This window comes from Podarcis melisellensis (assembly GCF_964234715.1).
Source record: "Podarcis melisellensis genome assembly, chromosome: 5".
NCBI lineage: Eukaryota > Metazoa > Chordata > Lepidosauria > Squamata > Lacertidae > Podarcis > Podarcis melisellensis.
Window position 1 is genome coordinate 97,768,576 of NC_138537.1, and position 19,321 is coordinate 97,787,896.

Genomic DNA, 19,321 nt, shown 5'->3' on the forward strand with positions numbered 1-19,321 from the left:
CTGCAGCTTTCCCCTAGAAAGCACACTCTTCACTGCTGAATCAGAAGAAACCCAAACTACAGAAAACCCATTGCCATTTGTTCTGATTCAGCGGTAAAGAGCATGTTTTCCTGGGGAAAGCAGCAGGGCAAAGGAAAGTGTGGATGAGCCCTTGCTGATATAGAGTCAAAGGTTTTGCCTGTCTGTTATGTTGTAATTAATAGTAATGGCTCCCAACACAGAGAAGGGAATAAAAATTCTGGGATTCTTCACATATAAATGAACATAGGGTTAATTTATAGGGTTGCTAGGTTTCATTTTAGAGAACTCGCCAGGAGGACTCCCCTGAGTGAGTGCTTGAGGGTCCTGCTCTTGCCACTTACCATCTGGCCTGGGGTGGGGCCTGAAGCCTCACAAGGACTGCGTGCTGCTTGCTGCCTGCTGCCCAGGAGGACTCCCCTGAGTGAGTGCCGAGGGCCCTGCTCCTTCCTGCCACTTACCATCTGGCCTGGGGTGGGGCCTGAAGCCTCACAAGGACTGCTTGCTGCCTGCTGCCCAGGAGGACTCCCCTGAGTGAGTGCCTGAGGGCCCTGCTCCTTTCTGCCACTTACCATCTGGCCTGGGGCGGGGCCTGACAGGCCTCACAAGGACTGCGTGCTGCTTGCTGCCTGCTGCCCAGGAGGACTCCCCTGAGTGAGTGCCGAGGGCCCTGCTCCTTCCTGCCACTTACCATCTGGCCTGGGGCGGGGCCTGACAGGCCTCACAAGGACTGCGTGCTGCTTGCTGCCTGCTGCCCAGGAGGACTCCCCTGAGTGAGTGCCGAGGGCCCTGCTCCTTCCTGCCACTTACCATCTGGCCTGGGGCGGGGCCTGACAGGCCTCACAAGGACTGCGTGCTGCTTGCTGCCTGCTGCCCAGGAGGACTCCCCTGAGTGAGTGCCTGAGGGCCCTGCTCCTTTCTGCCACTTACCATCTGGCCTGGGGCGGGGCCTGACAGGCCTCACAAGGACTGCGTGCTGCTTGCTGCCTGCTGCCCAGGAGGACTCCCCTGAGTGAGTGCCGAGGGCCCTGCTCCTTCCTGCCACTTACCATCTGGCCTGGGGCGGGGCCTGACAGGCCTCACAAGGACTGCGTGCTGCTTGCTGCCTGCTGCCCAGGAGGACTCCCCTGAGTGAGTGCCTGAGGGCCCTGCTCCTTTCTGCCACTTACCATCTGGCCTGGGGCGGGGCCTGACAGGCCTCACAAGGACTGCGTGCTGCTTGCTGCCTGCTGCCCAGGAGGACTCCCCTGAGTGAGTGCCGAGGGCCCTGCTCCTTCCTGCCACTTACCATCTGGCCTGGGGCGGGGCCTGACAGGCCTCACAAGGACAGTGTTACTGCAGGAGGGGCACAGAGTGTTTTTAAAATGTTTTTAAAAAATTTCTTTTGGATTTTTTGTATGTGGGGGGTGGGGGTGGGATGGATGTTTGGTTGGGTTTGGGGAATTATTTTTTTATTTTGATGTTCTTGTAATTTTTACATTTTTTCTGTTTGTATTGTTTTATTAGTTTTGTTTGTTTGTATAGGTTGTTATTTTGTTCTTAGGGGGAGGGGTCAGGGCTGCCGGGGAGTGGGCCCCAGCCCACAAAATGGCTGGGACATGTTTCACAGGGGGGAATGCACTGGGACAATCGATCTCAGTGATCACGGGTAGGAGGAGGAGTTACGCTAAGACCAGACCATGTCATTACCGAGGAGGCAGGTTTAGTCGTTGTTTGAGGACTATCCCTGCCTCCAGGTCTGGTCCTGACCGGATGGATACTAGAATCAGCAAGGGATACCCACATGACCTGAAAGTGTTGCTGTGCAATGCCAGGTCAATGATTCATAAGACCACTGCCATCCATGACTTGATCATGGATGGAGGATTTGACCTGGCATGTGTGACAGAGACTTGGTTGGATGAAGCAGATGGGCCTGTCCTTGCCGCTGCTTGCCCACCAGGTTTCTCTTACGCACAGCAACCCAGGTCATGTGGGCGGGGAGGGGGGGTTGCAGTGATTTTTAGGAAGTCATTAGTCTGCACCAGGCGTCCTATTGGGAAGACCCAGTTTTCTGAGTGCATGTTCTGGAAGTTGGGCAATAGGGGCAGTACAGGATTCCTACTGGTGTACCGACCTCCCCGCTGCACCAAGGATTCCCTGCCCGAGCTGCTTCAGGTCGTGGCGGATATGCTCCTGGAGACACCTAGCCTGGTTGTCCTGGGGGATTTTAACATCCATGCCGACACGACCTTACAAGGGGCCGCTCGGGACTTCGTGGAAAGCATGGCCTCCATGGGGCTGTCCCTGAATAAGTCTGGCCCAACTCATAGCCACGGACATGCCTTAGACTTGGTGTTTACCTCTACGGATGCTGGTGATCTGACATTAACTAAAAGCGAAACAAAAGAAGTGCCATGGTCAGATCACTTCCTGGTGCAACTGGACTTCTCCGCAACCCTTCCCCTCCGCAGGGAGGTGGGACCGATTCGGATGGTCCGCCCCCGCCACTTAATGGATCCAATTGGCTTCCAGAGAGTGGTAGGGGATGCTCTATCCCAAGTTGATGGCCTTTCAGCTGATTCCCTGGTGGCCCGCTGGAATGCGGAGTTAACCAGGGCTATTGACTGTCTGGCTCCGAAGCGCCCTCTCCGACTGCATGGAGCCCGGACAGCCCCGTGGTTTTCCCCGGAGCTGAGGGTGATGAAACAATCGTTGAGACGGCTAGAGCGCCGGTGGCGGAAAACTCATTCTGAATCAGACCGGACACGGGTTAGAGCTCAACGTCGAGCCTACCAAGTGGCAATGGCGACGGCGAAGAGGGCCTTCTTCGCCGCCTCCATTGCATCTGCAGAAAACAGCAGCAGGAGACTTTTTCAGGTGGTTCGCAATCTATCAGAACCACCTGTACCACCGGGGCCTGGTAGGGACCCCAAGATCTCCTGCAATGCTTTTGCAAAGTTTTTTGCAGATAAAATCGCTCAGATTCAGAAGGAGGTAGACTCCACCGTGGGAGCAGGGCCAGGGCGGGAGAGTGCTAGAGTTCTGTCTGGTCCTGTTACATGGGATCAATTCCAATCTGTTACCTCCGAGGATGTGGACAGGCTGCTTGGACGAGTGAAACCGACCACCTGTCTCCTTGATCCTTGCCCATCCTGGCTGATAAAAGCGAGCCGGGAAGGGCTGGGTGATGGGCTCTGCGGGGTGGTGAATGCTTCCCTCTGTGAGGGAGCCTTCCCAGACCCGCTGAAAGAGGCGGTCATTAAACCGCTTCTTAAAAAAACATCTTTAGACCCGACCAATTTGGCCAACTATCGCCCAGTCTCAAATCTGCCATTCTTGGGCAAGGTGATTGAGCGGGTGGTTGCTGAACAACTCCAAGCACGCCTGGAGGAAACGGACCATTTGGATCCCTTCCAATCGGGATTCAGGCCTCACCATGGGACTGAAACTGCCTTGGTCGCGCTGGTTGATGATCTCCGGCGGGCTAGGGACAAAGGTGAGAGCTGTTTCCTAGTTCTGCTGGATCTCTCAGCGGCCTTTGACACCATCGACCATAACATCCTTCTGGACCGTCTAGAGGGGCTGGGAGCTGGGGGCACTGTTATACAGTGGTTCCGCTCCTTCCTCCTGGGCCGTGTCCAGAAGGTGGTGGTGGGGGGTGAGTGTTCAGACCCCTGGGCTCTCACTTGTGGGGTGCCTCAGGGTTCTGTCCTCTCCCCCATGCTTTTTAATATCTATATGAAGCCGCTGGGAGAGATCATCAGGGGGTTTGGACTGGGTGTTCATCAGTATGCAGATGACACCCAGCTCTACCTCTCCTTTAAATCAGAACCAGTGAAGGCGGTGAAGGTCCTGTGTGAGTGCCTGGAGGCGGTTGGAGGTTGGATGGCGGCTAACAGATTGAGGTTGAATCCTGACAAGACAGAAGTACTGTTTTTGGGGGACAGGAGGCGGGCAGGTGTGGAGGATTCCCTGGTCCTGAATGGGGTAACTGTGCCCCTGAAGGACCAGGTGCGCAGCCTGGGAGTCATTTTGGACTCACAGCTGTCCATGGAGGCGCAGGTTAACTCTGTGTCCAGGGCAGCTGTCTACCAGCTCCACCTGGTACGCAGGCTTAGACCCTACCTCCCCGCAGACTGTCTCGCCAGAGTGGTGCATGCTCTAGTTATCTCCCGCTTGGACTACTGCAATGCACTCTACGTGGGGCTACCTTTGAAGGTGACCCGGAAACTGCAATTAATCCAGAATGCGGCAGCTAGACTGGTAACTGGGAGTGGCCGCCGGGACCACATAACACCGGTTCTGAGAGATCTGCATTGGCTCCCAGTACGTTTCCGAGCACAATTCAAAGTGTTGGTGCTGACCTTTAAAGCCCTAAACGGCCTCGGTCCTGTATACCTGAAGGAGCGTCTCCACCCCCATCGTTCAGCCCGGACACTGAGATCCAGCGCCGAGGGCCTTCTGGCGGTTCCCTCATTGCGAGAAGTGAGGTTACAGGGAACCAGACAGAGGGCCTTCTCGGTAGTGGCGCCCGCCCTGTGGAACGCCCTCCCATCAGATGTCAAAGAGATAAAGAATTACCTGACGTTCAGAAGACATCTTAAGGCAGCCCTGTTTAGGGATGTTTTTAATATGTAATGCTGTATTGTTTTTAATACTGATTGGGAGCCGCCCAGAGTGGCTGGGGAAACTCAGCCAGATGGGCGGGGTATAAATAATAAATTATTATTATTATTATTATTATTATTTTTAAACTGCCTTTGACACCCCTAAAAATGAATCCTCAACAGTCCATCTCTCCCCCTTGGTTTGACTGAACAACGAAAAGTCATCTGAACAAATCATAAGATACCTCTGATTAATTTGTCAACAGGTTCTTTTAAAAAGAAAACAAAAACAAACAGCAAGGGCTTACAAAAATCCCAACCCCTGTTCTCTCACATGAAGAAAATGTGCCATAGTGGGAGAGGCATTCTGCTGTGTGGACCGGAGAGCAGGGTTCAAATCCCCATCCAGCCATGAAACTCAGTGGGTGATGACCTTCCGGTTTGGTCGCTCTCTACAGAAGAAACACGTGTTCTTCGCTCTCCCACTGTGGAGGGGGGGTGTGTTCGGTAGTGGAGGAATTAAGGAGGAAGCAAGGCTCTGCGTACCCCGAAATTCCAGGAGGGTGTCCTGGGATGAAATGGGCATGCTGACGCATGAAAGAGAGGTTTCCCAAACCGATTGCAACTATCACAATGGGACAGAGGGGGCTCAGTGGGTGACACAGGGCCAGTTGCCATCTCTCAGCCTAGCCTACGTCACCTGCTATGATAGAGTGGAGTTAGAGCCACATATGATGCTCTGAGCCACTTGGAGGTCGAGTGCAGTATAAATGTCCTAAATGAGTCAAGAGGTGCCTTTTCTACAGTGATGTCAGCTGTGACACCTGTGGAACATCATTCCATATCGGCCAACGCCATGCACCCTCTACAAAGAGGCATTTCTTCTGCTTGGGAGAACATGTATTGCTAGCAATGGATTTAGGGTGGTGCAGGCCGTTCCCCAGCACAGAGCCCTGCTCCATAGTTGAGGAGCTCCATAACTGAAAAGATTCATTCGGAAATGCCAATTTTGGCCTTGCTCAGGGTACCATATTACCAAAAATTACTAAAGAGGTCTTGCTTAGCAGCAGCGTTGCATCAATCAGTAGGATGGCAAAGAAGAAACACCCGACCCCACCTCGAATCCACACAGCTGATAAAAATGATACATTTCTCCTCACAGCAACCCAGTGAGGTAGGATCACATGAAAGAGGGTTCCTTGCAGTGAGGTTCATAGCAGGTCCAATATTCTGCTTCATGGATGAGGAGCCTGTGGCCCTTCTGGTGTTGTGGGGCCTCCATCAGGCCTAGGCAGAAGGACCAATGGTCCTGGATCATGGGAGCTGCTGTGGTCTAAAAACATCTCCAAGGTTGCAGCTTCCAACCTGCTATACCACAGAGTCCCTCCTTAGGGCAGGAGCTAGAGAAGACTATAGCTCCCACAATCTCTTACTAACAGCCATGCTGGCTGGAGCTGATATGAGTTGGAGTCTGTCAGCATCTGGAAAGCCACAGGCTAGTCACCCCTGCCCTAAATAAAAGCAGCAGCTTCTAACACAAAATATGCTTGATAGTATCACTCAGCCATATTATTTCTACATGCTCTCATTAACCTTGCCAATATAATGTGAAGGTAATAAAACAAGGGTCCAAGTTCTAATTAAATCATGCAGGACATAAATATGCAGTAACTGAAGCCTGCATTGGAAGATGGCACTATGGATTTTCCCCAAATCAGGACACTAATTGGAGTTCTCATTATGGAGTTTTTAACTAATGAGAAGTACATTGACTGAGTTAATTTATTCCACCTAGAACAGAAGCACATAGAGAACAGAACCAACTCTGCAAAACAACAACATGCATGCGGAAACTAGGTCAGCTGAACAGCTTCAGGTTGAGGAATCCGAACTTATACTGTAGTTTGCATTTCTCTGTTCAACTTGATAAATAGAACCTACATTGCTTTTTTAAAATTCCAAGAGCTTCATTGCAAAGAAAGCTATCTCACACTCCAAAGCTTTCAGAAGGCAAAACAGATTTGCTTTTGACTTCTGATTGCATGTTTTATTCAAATCGCTTTTCCTGACAACAGACTGTGGTTCATGATGCTTCAGATAAAGTGATGGCAATGTTAATAAACAGACACTAGTCAAGTAACCCTACGTGTGCTGTACGAAAGCCACCGGCTTTGAATTTCAAAAGGAGAAAGGCTCCAGTCTTGGTTGACTTCAGCAGGGCTTGGGGCAGTTTGGAGGTCCAGAGCGCCCACAAAACACAGGACCATTGTACCTTTCAGGCTGCAGCCCTGAGCACACTTACCCAGTACTTACTAGAGTGAATAATGCCATGAGGCTTTCTTCTCCATCAACATGACTTACAACTACTAGTTGACAAGATGTAACATTTCAATGCAACCATTGAAGGATTCCTGGCCCAATCAGGCTGGGATATTTTTTACGAGACACACAACCATTTCAGTTATTAATCTTACGAGTTGTTCTCAGTGTTATGCTAAGATCATGAAATATCATACCAGGACATATTATTTTCAAATACTGACCTCCCCCCAGTTATATAGGGAACATTATGGAACTTAGGTTCCGAGTAATGCCATTCTTATATCCTGAAGGGATCAAAAGGGATCTAGCAGTGCTGCAGGAATGGAAAATGTCTATTTGGATGCAATTATGTTGAAAATAGAATCCACTATTTATAATAATGCCCATTATCTGCTAACCCAATTAATTTTATAAAAATCAAATAACATTTCACAGTACCTAGGTAAAATAGCCCAAGATAAGGAAGAATTAGGATGAAACTATAAATTTTGTTATTTATATGATTGCAGTATTTGCCAGAGTTGTCAATAATTACGTGCATGTTTTTAATGAATTTTTTAATGATTTTAACTGAGTTGGGTTGTGCAGCAAATAGAGTGGATATGGATTCCTTTTCTGACTGATGTTTATGTGTTTCATTACTTTTGTAAATTACTGTAAATGGATGTGAAGTTTGGAAAAGCCTCCAGCCACATGCAAAAAAAAGAGAGGGGTCATTACTATTACTAGTTGTATGAAAAAGGAAGTGTTGGCAGTGCAAACTGTGACGAAAGGATGGGCTTCCTGAAACTCCCTCTTCTACACACTTTTTAAAATTGTGTTTTGCAAGTGTTGATAGAAGTGTCACAGTTCTGGATAAAAATTAGAACACCGCTTCTTTCCAGGCTTAAAGAGGTGTCTGCGTTTGTGTGTGTCAGGTTGCAGAATAATGGGCAGGGCATCCTCAAGTTCTAGAATCACCTCATTAGTACTCCCTCCCAGTTTTTCACCTAATCAGATCAGGTTCCATGGTAAGACCATGCTTTCTGGGTCTTTCCTGCACTCGCTGGTTATTTCTATATAGTGTAAGGTGCATCAGAAAATCCTGCACTTTGGGTAGTGCTGCACCATTGGTAGATAAGGAGCATAATCATTGATTCCTTGGCTGAGAGGCATCCAGTGGTGCATGTGTCCAGCCTGATGTGATCTCTCCCTTCTACCCCACCAAAAAAGCACACTTCAGCCCCTCTTGTTTCCCTATGGGGCATGGAGGTTTAGGAATTACTGCATGAAATATATAGCAGCCCTGGCCCCTATCGTTCCCGACGAAACACCCTCACCTTCACACAGAGATGAGTTAGAAGACATTTTCTCCTAACATGGCAAGAAACAATGTGAATCCAGTGTTTTCAGTCCCAAAGTCAACACACCACCAACTCGGGATGCAAGGTCAAAGCTAAAAGGCCAGGGAGAAAACCTTGATTTGGAGACAAAGCTCTAATATATGAACTAATGAAGAACCATCATTAGTATTACTTGAGTGTTTTCCATCTTAGTGGTGTCATTGAAAGTCCTGGGACAAACCTAATTAAGTGCCATCACTTATAAGGCTGCTGTTCTGAAACCATTTATTCCAGAGCAGGCAATTCAAGTACCGTAATAGGCAATTCAGTGTTATAAATTGTAGGCAATGCAGTGCAGTACAAACTCGTGTTGGTTTTATACCACTTGTACTGAGGCTGTGAACTCTATGATGAAGATATTTAACCCTGATCAGACTTCTGAGTTTCTGGAGTTCAGTGGGGCAGGGCAATGTCTATTTCAACCCTTTGAAGTCTGTATGTATATGTATATTATTCAGGAGCCCCTGGTTTCAGAGCATGAAATGAAACACTTGACAAATGAAAATAGGCTTCAAATATCCTGGATTGCAACTCCCATCAACCCTGCTGGTTGGGCGGATAAGGGTTATAGTCCAAAGTATTTTGAGAGACCCAGATTAGGAAAGGCTGAAGTCTCTGCCACAAGAGGGATGTGAATGTGAAGAGGGTGGCAAACTGATTGGCGACTGATTGGGTCACACATTGATTCTTGCTTGCATAGAGCATAAAGTGTGGCGCTAACCTCAGTTACCAAGTTTGATCCAATTATCACCTGCAAGTCGACTTGAAAGAAAGCCTTCATGCTAGATGGGCGTCAAGTTTAGACCTGTCCTTTTCCAGCAGGGGAGTGGGGGTGGGGACTATGGGGTACATTTCTCCCAATAATTGAGTCTGATTTTCTACTTTGATCTTGAGTGATGAAGTTCACATTTGTGCCAGAAATCAACAGCAGCACAACACCCCTGTTTTGTGGACTTAAGCATTATACAATCTCACAAATATCTACAATCAGAGGACGGGGGCAGAAACACGGCTTCTGGAGGAGACAGAAATATCTGAAGCGGGTCCATTGTCATCAGCACTTTCTAGTAGGTACCACGTCTGCTTGCAAACACAGGGGCTTATTTAGGTTTTTTTTCTCTATGCCCGACATTGCAAAGGTTTTTGGATGCAGCAAGAGGTAGCTAAAAGCACCACCCCCTTATAACTAGGAGTAGGAAAGAAATTCTGTTTTAAACCTACCTAATTTGCACTTCCACAAACATGGTGTGAACTGAAACACAACTATCTTTTGAAAGGTGCACTTCTCTAAATGTTGCAATAGGTTCTCCAATGAAAAACTGTATAGAAAAATTAATATATTGAGAGTGTGTGTATATTAGTGCAAACAACATGCAAAAATGGCTTTTATTAAGGAAAAATGGTTGCAAAATGTGTATATATGTAGAAATGCACTCCAAAATGCAGACAACTTTTCAGGAGGATGAACTGATACAGAAAATGACTTCTGGAACCTGACAGTGACCACTTTGTCCATACATACTTACAGCTCATAGGGAAGTGAGATGGTCTATGACTAAATCCCCACCTCACACCTCAGGTTTTCCCCAGTGTAGCATAGGGTGAGTAAAATATGGCTCCATAGTTGCAAACACTCAATATAGCAGTACTGGGCAGTCCCTAGTCTCCCTTGATGCATTTCTGCTTGTTGCAAGTTGAACATGGGTAGGAGAGGGGTGTCAACTTGAATAAAATATTGTGGGGGCCCAGGAAAGCCCTGCCCCACATAATCGATCATGTGACGCAGTGCACACGCACCATTTGAATGGGAATGCCCATCAACTTTGTGGGGGCCTGGGCCCCTCAAATATTTTATTGTAGGGGTCAAAGCCCCCAGGGCCCCTAGGAGTTGGCTCCTATGGGGTAGAAGAATCAAGGTAGCAGTGCCTGGATGCAGGTGGTATAGCTCAGGACCAGCTCAGCTTTACAAACTTGTCATTCATATGCAGAACTAAAGTTAGCCAAAAATTTCCCAGAAAAGATCCCTTTTCTTTTTCAGGTTTCCCATGAGCTGAAGGAGAATTTTAGTCATTGCCCCTCCATTTCACCATCTGGAAATAGGGTAGAGAATTATGAGCACAACTATAAATCCACTTTAATAATGTTTAAATTATATTAATAGAACTTAATAAATCTATGGGCTTGGCCCCTCTTCCTTCCAAATCTCTTCTTTTACCTATTGAATCATCAGCATGAACCAACAATCAAGTTTATTACGGTCACAGACCAGCATAAGCAAAACATCTAAATAAATAGCATAACAATATGAATCTAAACAAATAATTATTAAATAAATGGGAACAAGAACCAAACGTAGATTTATACATAAACATATACATAGAATACTAATTAAGCATAGATAATGAGTGAGTAAAAATTGATAAGAAAAATTAAAAGATAGGTTAACACAGCTCTATGGGGTGGGCTTTAGAAGTGCCAGCCAACAGTGTAGTTTCATTCAATATTATCTGCACGGACATTTCTCAGAAGAGTATTGTCTGTTGCATTTTCCAAGTAGGTTCTTCTCCAGCCCCTTTTCCTCTCCAATGTTGGACAATTCTGCTCTCCTCCTCAAGGATACTTGAGGAGTCCCACCCCACCCCCCCACCCGCCTGCTTTTCACCAATAAGGCAGAAACTTTTGGGAAGCCATTTCTGCCCAGCTCTAAGGAGACCTGCCTCAGAAGATCTACTGTTAATCCAAACTGATTCTACCAGCCCTTCCTCTTAAGTATCACACGTATAAAGAGCTACATGACAGAAGAGAAGAGAGTGGCCCTGGCACTCACTCTTGCCTTCATCAAGAAAGCTCAGCATGGAAATTGGAGGCATCGCTGGGTTAATTGCAAAGCCTAAAATATAGATTCCCACGCTAATGAGGTGATGGGGAGGTCTCTGAAGGTACTGAGTTGACAACAGTACTGTGCGTTCCATCTAGCTGTCACTACTGACACTGCAGGGGAGGGAGGGAAGGAGAGAGAGAGAGAGAGAGAGAGAGAGAGAGAGAGAGAGAGAGAGAGAGAGAGAACGAGAACAAACACTTCCTACTTTGGGATTGCAGAGAAGATGGAGGAAAGAAACTTTAAGATAATAGGCAGGGGTGTCAACTTGAATAAAATATTGGAGGGACAGGTAAACAACACCCCACATAATCGATCACATGATGCAGCACACAGACACACACCCCATTTGAATGGCAATGCCCTGGGGAGGCATCCCCCTTAAATCTTTTATTGGGGGGCCGAAGGGACCTTGGGTCCTAGGTTGATAGTCCTTTCCTTGAAATGAGAGTGTGTGCTTTGGCCCCTCTGAAGGTGCTCATTTTCACATTTGGAGCTCCCGGCATCCATTAAGACAGCTTTGTTTCAGGAGGCCTTTGCAGCAGGACTGCTGTTCCAATGTCCTTTTTCACTTAATGGCAATTCCATCCAGGTTTTCCCTGCAGCTGCTTGTGACTGCGCTGCTTGCCAGCTTGAGCCAAGTGGTGTTTTTTTCAACTTTTTGACAGCCCAGACCTTACAGATGGGGACAGCATTGTTTGCTTCTTGTATCCACCTGCAATTGGAAAAGCAATTGATACTTTCCCTGTATCCTCATATCTCCAAGGACAGCACCACAAGCAGGAGGTTGTGAAGCCATAAGATGTAAACGGGAATCTAATTGCCTGCAAATGAGAAATTAAGTAGACTCACGAATGCCCTGAGCTGGTAAATAAATACTCAGTTGTAATACTAATGCTTTTTTGGGGGGTATGAGAGAAATGTAAATGAAATGCCTTGCAAATGATTCTATTATGAAACCAGCTGGCTTCAATAAATCTACAGCTTCCATCAATATTTTGACTACCCTCAGGATTCAATTTTCTGCTCTTAACATAACTCTGTAGCTAGGTTATCTATCACAATTCTGGCTCAATTTATTCATATGTAACACAGATGGTATGTTAACTCCTGGCACTTGTTCCCAATTGATGCTGTAGCTTAGACTACAAGAACCTGATCTAGAATAATTAAAGTGCATTTGTCATAAATAAACAGCATTTCCACTCAAATTCAGGGTGGGGGGCTTTCACTTGCTAGTATGGAGATTGATTTCTCTTTAGCAAGTGGCCAGCACAAAGCCCTGAGATGGACTGGGATGATTTTATTCCATTACGAATAGCAACTTCAGTGGGCTAAGGCTTCAGATGAAGCTCTGGGTGGGGAATTCTGAATATATACATAGAATCAGTTACACAAACTACATGACAAATCTTACATCTAGTTTGATGAATGAAGAAGACTATACACTTACTGAATGAAAAATACATAACATCATGGGTAAAAATCATAAATTTTACTGATCAAAATCTGAGGTGCCTGCTTAGTTTCCCAGCTCAGAACCCAGAGAAGCAAACTTTGCATTTTTGTTTGGAAAAAGTATGGTATAGTGTTTAGAGTGTCAGACTAGGACCTTGGAAACCAAGGTTTAAGCCCCCACTCAGCCATAAAGCTCACTGGGCAGCCTTGGGCACATCTCTCAGCCTAACCTAGATTACATTGCAAGGATGAAACAGATATTTCCAGGACTTGCCTTGCATTTTGTGATTGTATTTTTTAAAAATTATTAAGTTTTAAAACAGTTTTTAATGTTGTCTTTTAAGTTGCTGTAACCCACTTTAGGACATCAGGGTGAAGGGAGATAATTAATAATATAATGGCTGTGAAACGTGGAAATCTTGTTGCTCTCATTAACAAACCGTGGACACATTCTACAAACCATGAACATGTACAGCTCCCAGGCAGTCCTCCCAGTAGAAAAAAATAAGGAAGGAATGAAACGTGGTACCAAATTTTCACTTAGAATACATGGGAAGAATTTAGGCAATAAGGAGGCTGAGTGGAGCAACCAGGGGAGGAGGAAGGAGGGAGATAAATAAATGATGCAACCTTATTGTGTCATATACATGTACATATACATATGTATATGTATATATGTATATATATCTCTCACATTTATATTCCACTTTCCTCAAAAAGTGTCTCTGAAGTTGCCACTGTGAGAATACACACAGTTATTTGCTCGTCCTTTGACAATCAAAATGGCAGCTTTCCAAAATGCAACCTAATCAGTACAGCTGTTGAAGGTAATTTATCCAAAGAGAAGGAAGCGATACAACTCTAATTGCTTTTCAAAGTATCTAATCCACAAAAAGCTGTAATGCTTCAAATTAAATGAAGAATGCCATGGAATTGCCACAGTGCAAGAAGCAAAGATAAAACCGTTTTTGAACAATACACTCACACTGTTCCATGACATCAGAATTGAGGCCACCATAAATATGATTGCCTTAGAATGAGGCTGATATCTTCAAACCTATATTGCTTAAAAGGTATTTATTGCATTCTGTTTCCTCTACTCCAAATACTGAATTTATTTCTAGAAGAATTCAGTGTTTCTTGATTCTTCTGGGAGAGCCTCAGGGCATTGATATGCTCTGGTTTATGTAATCAGCATTAATGTACTCCTGCCTAATGAAAGGACTCCAAGAGGCTCTTTGAAGGAAGTATATTACCAGGAATAGCTGAAATAATCAATTAAGCCTATATGTATGCTATACACATTCATATACTGTATAGCGAACATGTGATCACTGCTCATTATTACAATGTGAAAAGATACTAAATTCAGTCCTAACATTCTAAGTGCACTTTGAACCAAGGACTGGGGACTCAGCTATACAGCAGCAAATAAAACTTTTCAAGTATGTTGTAAAGTGCATTATACAAACGTGACACTAGATGGCAATGGTGAGCTAAGGAAAATTCAATATATTTTTCAAAACTTTTTTTTAAAAAAGCATTTTCAAAACTTTTTTATATGTGTTTAGATTCCCCCTGGGTCACACCAGAGTGTTTATCACGTGTATTATGATGAGGACTTGCATGTGCGAACAGCCCATTCTGATAAACCACCACAACACAAAGAGATGCTTCATATCTCCTCACACCCCTTGCTTTGCTTAGTTTTACTAACACTATGAATGTACTGACAGTGCTCTGTTGCAGATAGAGCAGCTGGTCTGAAACAAACTTTTAGAAAAACTCTACCAGGTCCTCATATGTCATGAGAATTCTCATCTTTTCAAACAGAGTATTTTTAAAATTGAGTTCACACATCAGCTGCTAGACATTTAATTTTTGATTAATCAAGAAATGTACGCTTTTAAATCAATGGCAAGAGGGAATTCTACTTTCATACATGCAAAAACAGAAAGAATACTGTAACCCAATATTATAACGGAAAGAGGGGCAGCAAGTCCCCATAGAAATCATGAGACTAAATTATCAGGATACTGATTCCTTTTCCTGTTCTTTGCTGCTTGCCCACTCTTGTGGAAAGCAAAGCAATATACAAGATGCTTCAGGGCAGGGTGTGTACCAAAGCTTAGATTTATATTTATTTAATATTTTGATTTTTCAAATCATATTTATTTCTTGGAAAATTGGGGGCTTTGATTAGGCTAATTTGCAATGGATCAGAGTAGCATATGTATTTAGGGTAAGTGGTACCAACAGGTGCCTCCGAAGCATTGCTCCCATACATTATTCCTGAAAAACAAGGATACTGTACAGTACTTAGGTTCTCTGATTCCTATTAGCTAGAGCTTCAATACCTGCAGGACTCACCGGCCCTTGGGACTGCTTTGGCACCTTACCCACTGCCCACCTCTGGCTACGCACTTATTGGGAAAGCCATCCATCACTCATAATGTCCCACTATCCCCTGGCCTAAGGAATTGTTATAATGAGGTTGGGTCATGCTTTCATTGGCAATTTGGAGGTGACCCTTAGGAAAGCTCATTCTACAGCAGGGATCTTCAACCTTTCCAAACCCAGGATCCAGTTTGAACCCAAACATGTATTTGGGGACCTTCTGTAATCTTTTGCCATATATTTTCATGGTGGTAGTGCTCCTGTTGTGACCCACGTTGTTTTAGCCATGCTGTTCTAGGTCATGGGTAGGCAAACTAAGGCCCGGGGGCCGGATCCAGCCCAATCGCCTTCTCAACCCGGCCCATGGACAGTCTGGGAATCAGCGTGTTTTTACATGAGTAGAATGTGTGCTTTTATTTAAAATGCAGCTCTGGGTTATTTGTGGGGCTTAGGAATTCATTCGTCGTCCCCCCACAAAATATAGTCCAGCCCCCACAAGGTCTGAGGGACAGTGGACTGGCCCCCTGCTGAAAAAGTTTGCTGACCGCTAATCTAGGTCCTGAGCTAGTTTGTCCAGAAACTCAGATAAGACAGTCACAAGATGCCTGAAGCTGTACCAAAGGGCGGGGGGGGGGCAATTTCTGCTGACTCACAGAGAATTAACCTCACCCCCCAACACAGGTTGACATGGACCTCATTCAAATTAACCCCATGATGGGAGGAAGGGGTTTTGCCCTCTACCTCCAGGGATCCTTGCAAGAACTTCTCACCACGCACATCCTGCCTCTCATATTGAGACTCTCTTAATCGGTATCTTAGATATATTAGCACACCATAAACTTAGCTCCAGGAAAACCAGTGTTCAGCTTTACCAATGCTTTGTGCAAATTATTCTCTCAGTCACTGTAAAAAAATACAATAATAATAATTGCCCTACTTAACAAGGTAGTCATGAGGACAAAGAAGATCTTCTGTAGTTTTAATGCAATAAGTAATAAAAGTGACAAGAGAATGGATTGCAATTTCAGCTCACATAAATAGTTATATTGCAATTTAACTAATGAAGCAGGGCTGAAAATTCCATGGTTGTTCTGGCTAGATAAAATGTTACCTAATTATTTGGAGCATAAGGCAGTAAATATACTTAGTGACTAATTAGTCGTCTGCTCTAATTAATTTTGGAAACTTTAAAGGATGGCTGGTGAGATGTTTTCTGCTTTTGATTGAAGCATTTTTCATATTTTAGACGGCAAAGTGATTACAACAAGGCTGTTATCTTCCCTGCTCATTGAGACTGCTGAGAAGGCAAACTGTTAGTGTTGAAAATTTCAGCTGCGTTTTTTACCCCCACCATTCTCCATCAATTAATGAGAAAAGCAATTGCATTCAAAAAGTATCAAAAGGTGGGTGATAATTTTTATGGAATTCTCATAGGGGGTTGGAGGGTCTTTGTTACCTTACTTTCAAGGCGGCTGGAGCATTTGTCAGTGTCTGCAAATCAGCTCTCTGGTTGTCTGCCCTCTGCAGTCTTCCCTGGTGCCCATATTTCCTAAAAAGCCCATGACATGCATGGCTGGCCTTTTCTATAAGGAGAGGAGGTGGCCTGCTGTGTGCCTGAAAACTATTTGTTGTGAAACTTCCTTTCAAAATTAAAGCCAGTGAGTGCGCCAATCTCTGTGGCAGACAGGGCCCATGAGGTGAAGTGATGCAGCTGCTGGGGGCAGAAGAATCCCATGGGTGCCCCCCACCTCTGCCACTACCAGACAAGTAAAGAGAAGTGGCAGCTGCGGTCAGCAAGGATGCGATGGGGGCATGAAACACCTCCCCATTTCACAGGGTGGGCCTGTTCCTTCAGGGGGAGTAGAACCCCTCCAATATGAGCTTGTACATTTAATCCCCAGACCTGGTAACCATCCACCCGCAGCAGCTCCATTTGTCAGGCTTCTGCCTCTGTTTCTTAGCTCCCATCCAGCCCATCACCAATCCAGCCCCTTCACAGCCTCTCCTGCTTGTGATGGAACGGAGAGGCAGCGCTGAGAGCCATCAGCGTCCTGATGGTAATACGCTCCAGATGCCCGAATGACAGCTCTCCCGGCAGTTTTGTATAGATGTTGAATAACAGGAGACACATATGCCACCGTTCCGCAGAATTACCACAGCATGTGCAGAATTCAGGAGCGAAAGCTTTTTCTGTCCTCCTTTCTGGAGCATGTTAACTTACCCTTTTGGGTTGTGAATAGATGCTTGGAGCTGCATGAACAATGCCTGTTGGAATCCCTGAAGTGGATTCTGGCTCCTGCCTGAACCCCAAGTTTGCCAACGTGAAATGAACTATACAGAACAGTAAAAATGGAAGAATAAGTTAGGCAAAAGCAGAATGGACTAATATGTTCAGAGTGCAGATTTAAAACATTTTTAGAGCATGCACAGCTCTGTTCATACTTTTGAGATGAACACAGAAGGCAAAAATCACTTAGGCTCCATATTCACCGTACAGTGAAAGCACATTTAAAGCACATGCAGGGCGCAAAGAACCATGGGAACTGAAGTTTGTTACGAGTTCTGGGAGTCATAGCTCTGTGAGGGGGTGAATGACAGTTTCCAGAGTTCTTTGGAGAGAGGGTGTGCCTTCAGTGTATTGTGAGCAGGCAACCTTGGCTTCAAAACCAAAAGGGTTTTGGTTTTGTTGGTGCTTAAAATGTTGCTGTTAGCGTGTGTAAGTTTTAAAGTACCTGCAGCAAATGCAGTGTGTGTTGCAATTTCACCTTCATGATATGATCAAAGAAGGGAATTTGGAATCTCCTCGCGCCCCCAAAGTCTCTTCCCTCAGCACACCTGAAATGGTGCCCTTGCTTTTCACTTCCTGCCACAAGTTTCCTTCAATGCACATTTCTTGTTAGGAAGAACAGCTTCAATTCTTTACGTAACTAAAGAAAAGTGCCCACCAAGGGAAAACTGTACACCATTTGGGTGGGATCTTTGCACTGGCGGAGGAAGAGGAGTGCGCGGCGGAGCACACCACCCCCAGCAGAGCAATCCTGGTGGGGTGCCATCAGGGCTGCCCGCCCCCCCCCCAGGACACGCGCCTCACCCCAGGACATGCACCACACCCCTGCGGGCAGCGTGCCATGTCCCCGGGACGCACGCCAGCCCCGTCCCGCCTGCTCTCCACCCCCCGGTGCAGGAACATGAAGCTCTGCCACTGGATCTTTGGAGTCCCTGTGAGCTGAACGTGTTTTGTTCATATTGGTTGGTTTGATCTGCCTGCTATGGAAGAGTGAAAGCCATCTCTTCAGCTGAGAAGGAAGCAGTAATGAGAGAAAAAACTAGAACAGGATTTCTCTGCTCATGGGCTGGAGGTTCCTTTTGCCTTAGGACAAGGCTGCTAATTAGAACGAGGCAAACACAATGCAAGCTGATTTGTCATACAATATGGGTGTTGTTTTTTTCCTCCACCTTGCTTTGGGAACTTGTTGTCACAAAAGAAGCTATTTATGATCAAACTGCCATATAGTGTGCTTTGTACTGCTGTCAGGTTTTTGTAGCGGGTTTTTTTGACAAATCACCCTGGCACAAAGAAGCCCTGGCAGATAAGTGACATATATTTCAGTGACATCTGCTGCCTCTGATTGGATGTGTGACAGTTTGCTTCAGGGTGGCCAGTACCAGTTTTCTATTATTGAGCACTCTGCCTTGCTTTCATTGCTCTTCTGCCTCACATTAGGAAAAGGTAAAAGAAAAGAAAGAACCCTCCCTGGCCCCTTCTTCCATCAGCTTCATGATCATTAGCTGCACAGTTCTTGTGATCAGTCACAGCCTATACCACCTATTCTGTTCTCATGTAGCATAAAATGTTATCCTTTGCTGTCAGGAAATGCGAGGGAAATCATCCAGAGACTGAAATCTGCTCTGGCTTGCCTTCTGCAAAGGCAGCAGGGTTGCAATTGTTGGGGGAAAGAAAGCGGTTCCAGCAATGGCTGCAGAAGAAATGGAACAGAGGCTTCCCCGGGGGGGGGGGGGGGAGCTTGTTGGCCGGTTAAACTGGGAACCTGTAGAGTGCTGTGCAATGAGCAGCCCACCCACCCCATAGAAGAGAGGAGCTACTTTAGAAGTCAGGGGCTGAACATGGTAAACCTGATAGTAACAGATTCCTCTGGTGGGTGCTGAATCCCTGCAAGTGTATGGAGGGTGTTTGATGAAGTGGAGAGCTTCTAATGTGAAGCATGCACAGCAGGGCCGGCCCACCCATGAGGCAGGTGGAGGCAGCTGCTTCATGA

The 19,321-nt window shown here is 45.9% G+C and overlaps 1 long non-coding RNA gene across 1 annotated transcript; it reads right to left on the reverse strand.

The window, feature by feature from the left end:
- Positions 1-11,633: 11,633 nt before the first annotated feature.
- Positions 11,634-18,059, reverse strand: LOC309370819. Its single transcript, XR_014168704.1, has 3 exons — positions 17,810-18,059; positions 17,266-17,375; positions 11,634-12,013 (listed from the first exon to the last, which is right to left on the reverse strand). It is a non-coding gene; the product is annotated as an uncharacterized lncRNA (long non-coding RNA).
- Between the last annotated feature and the right edge of the window lie 1,262 nt (positions 18,060-19,321).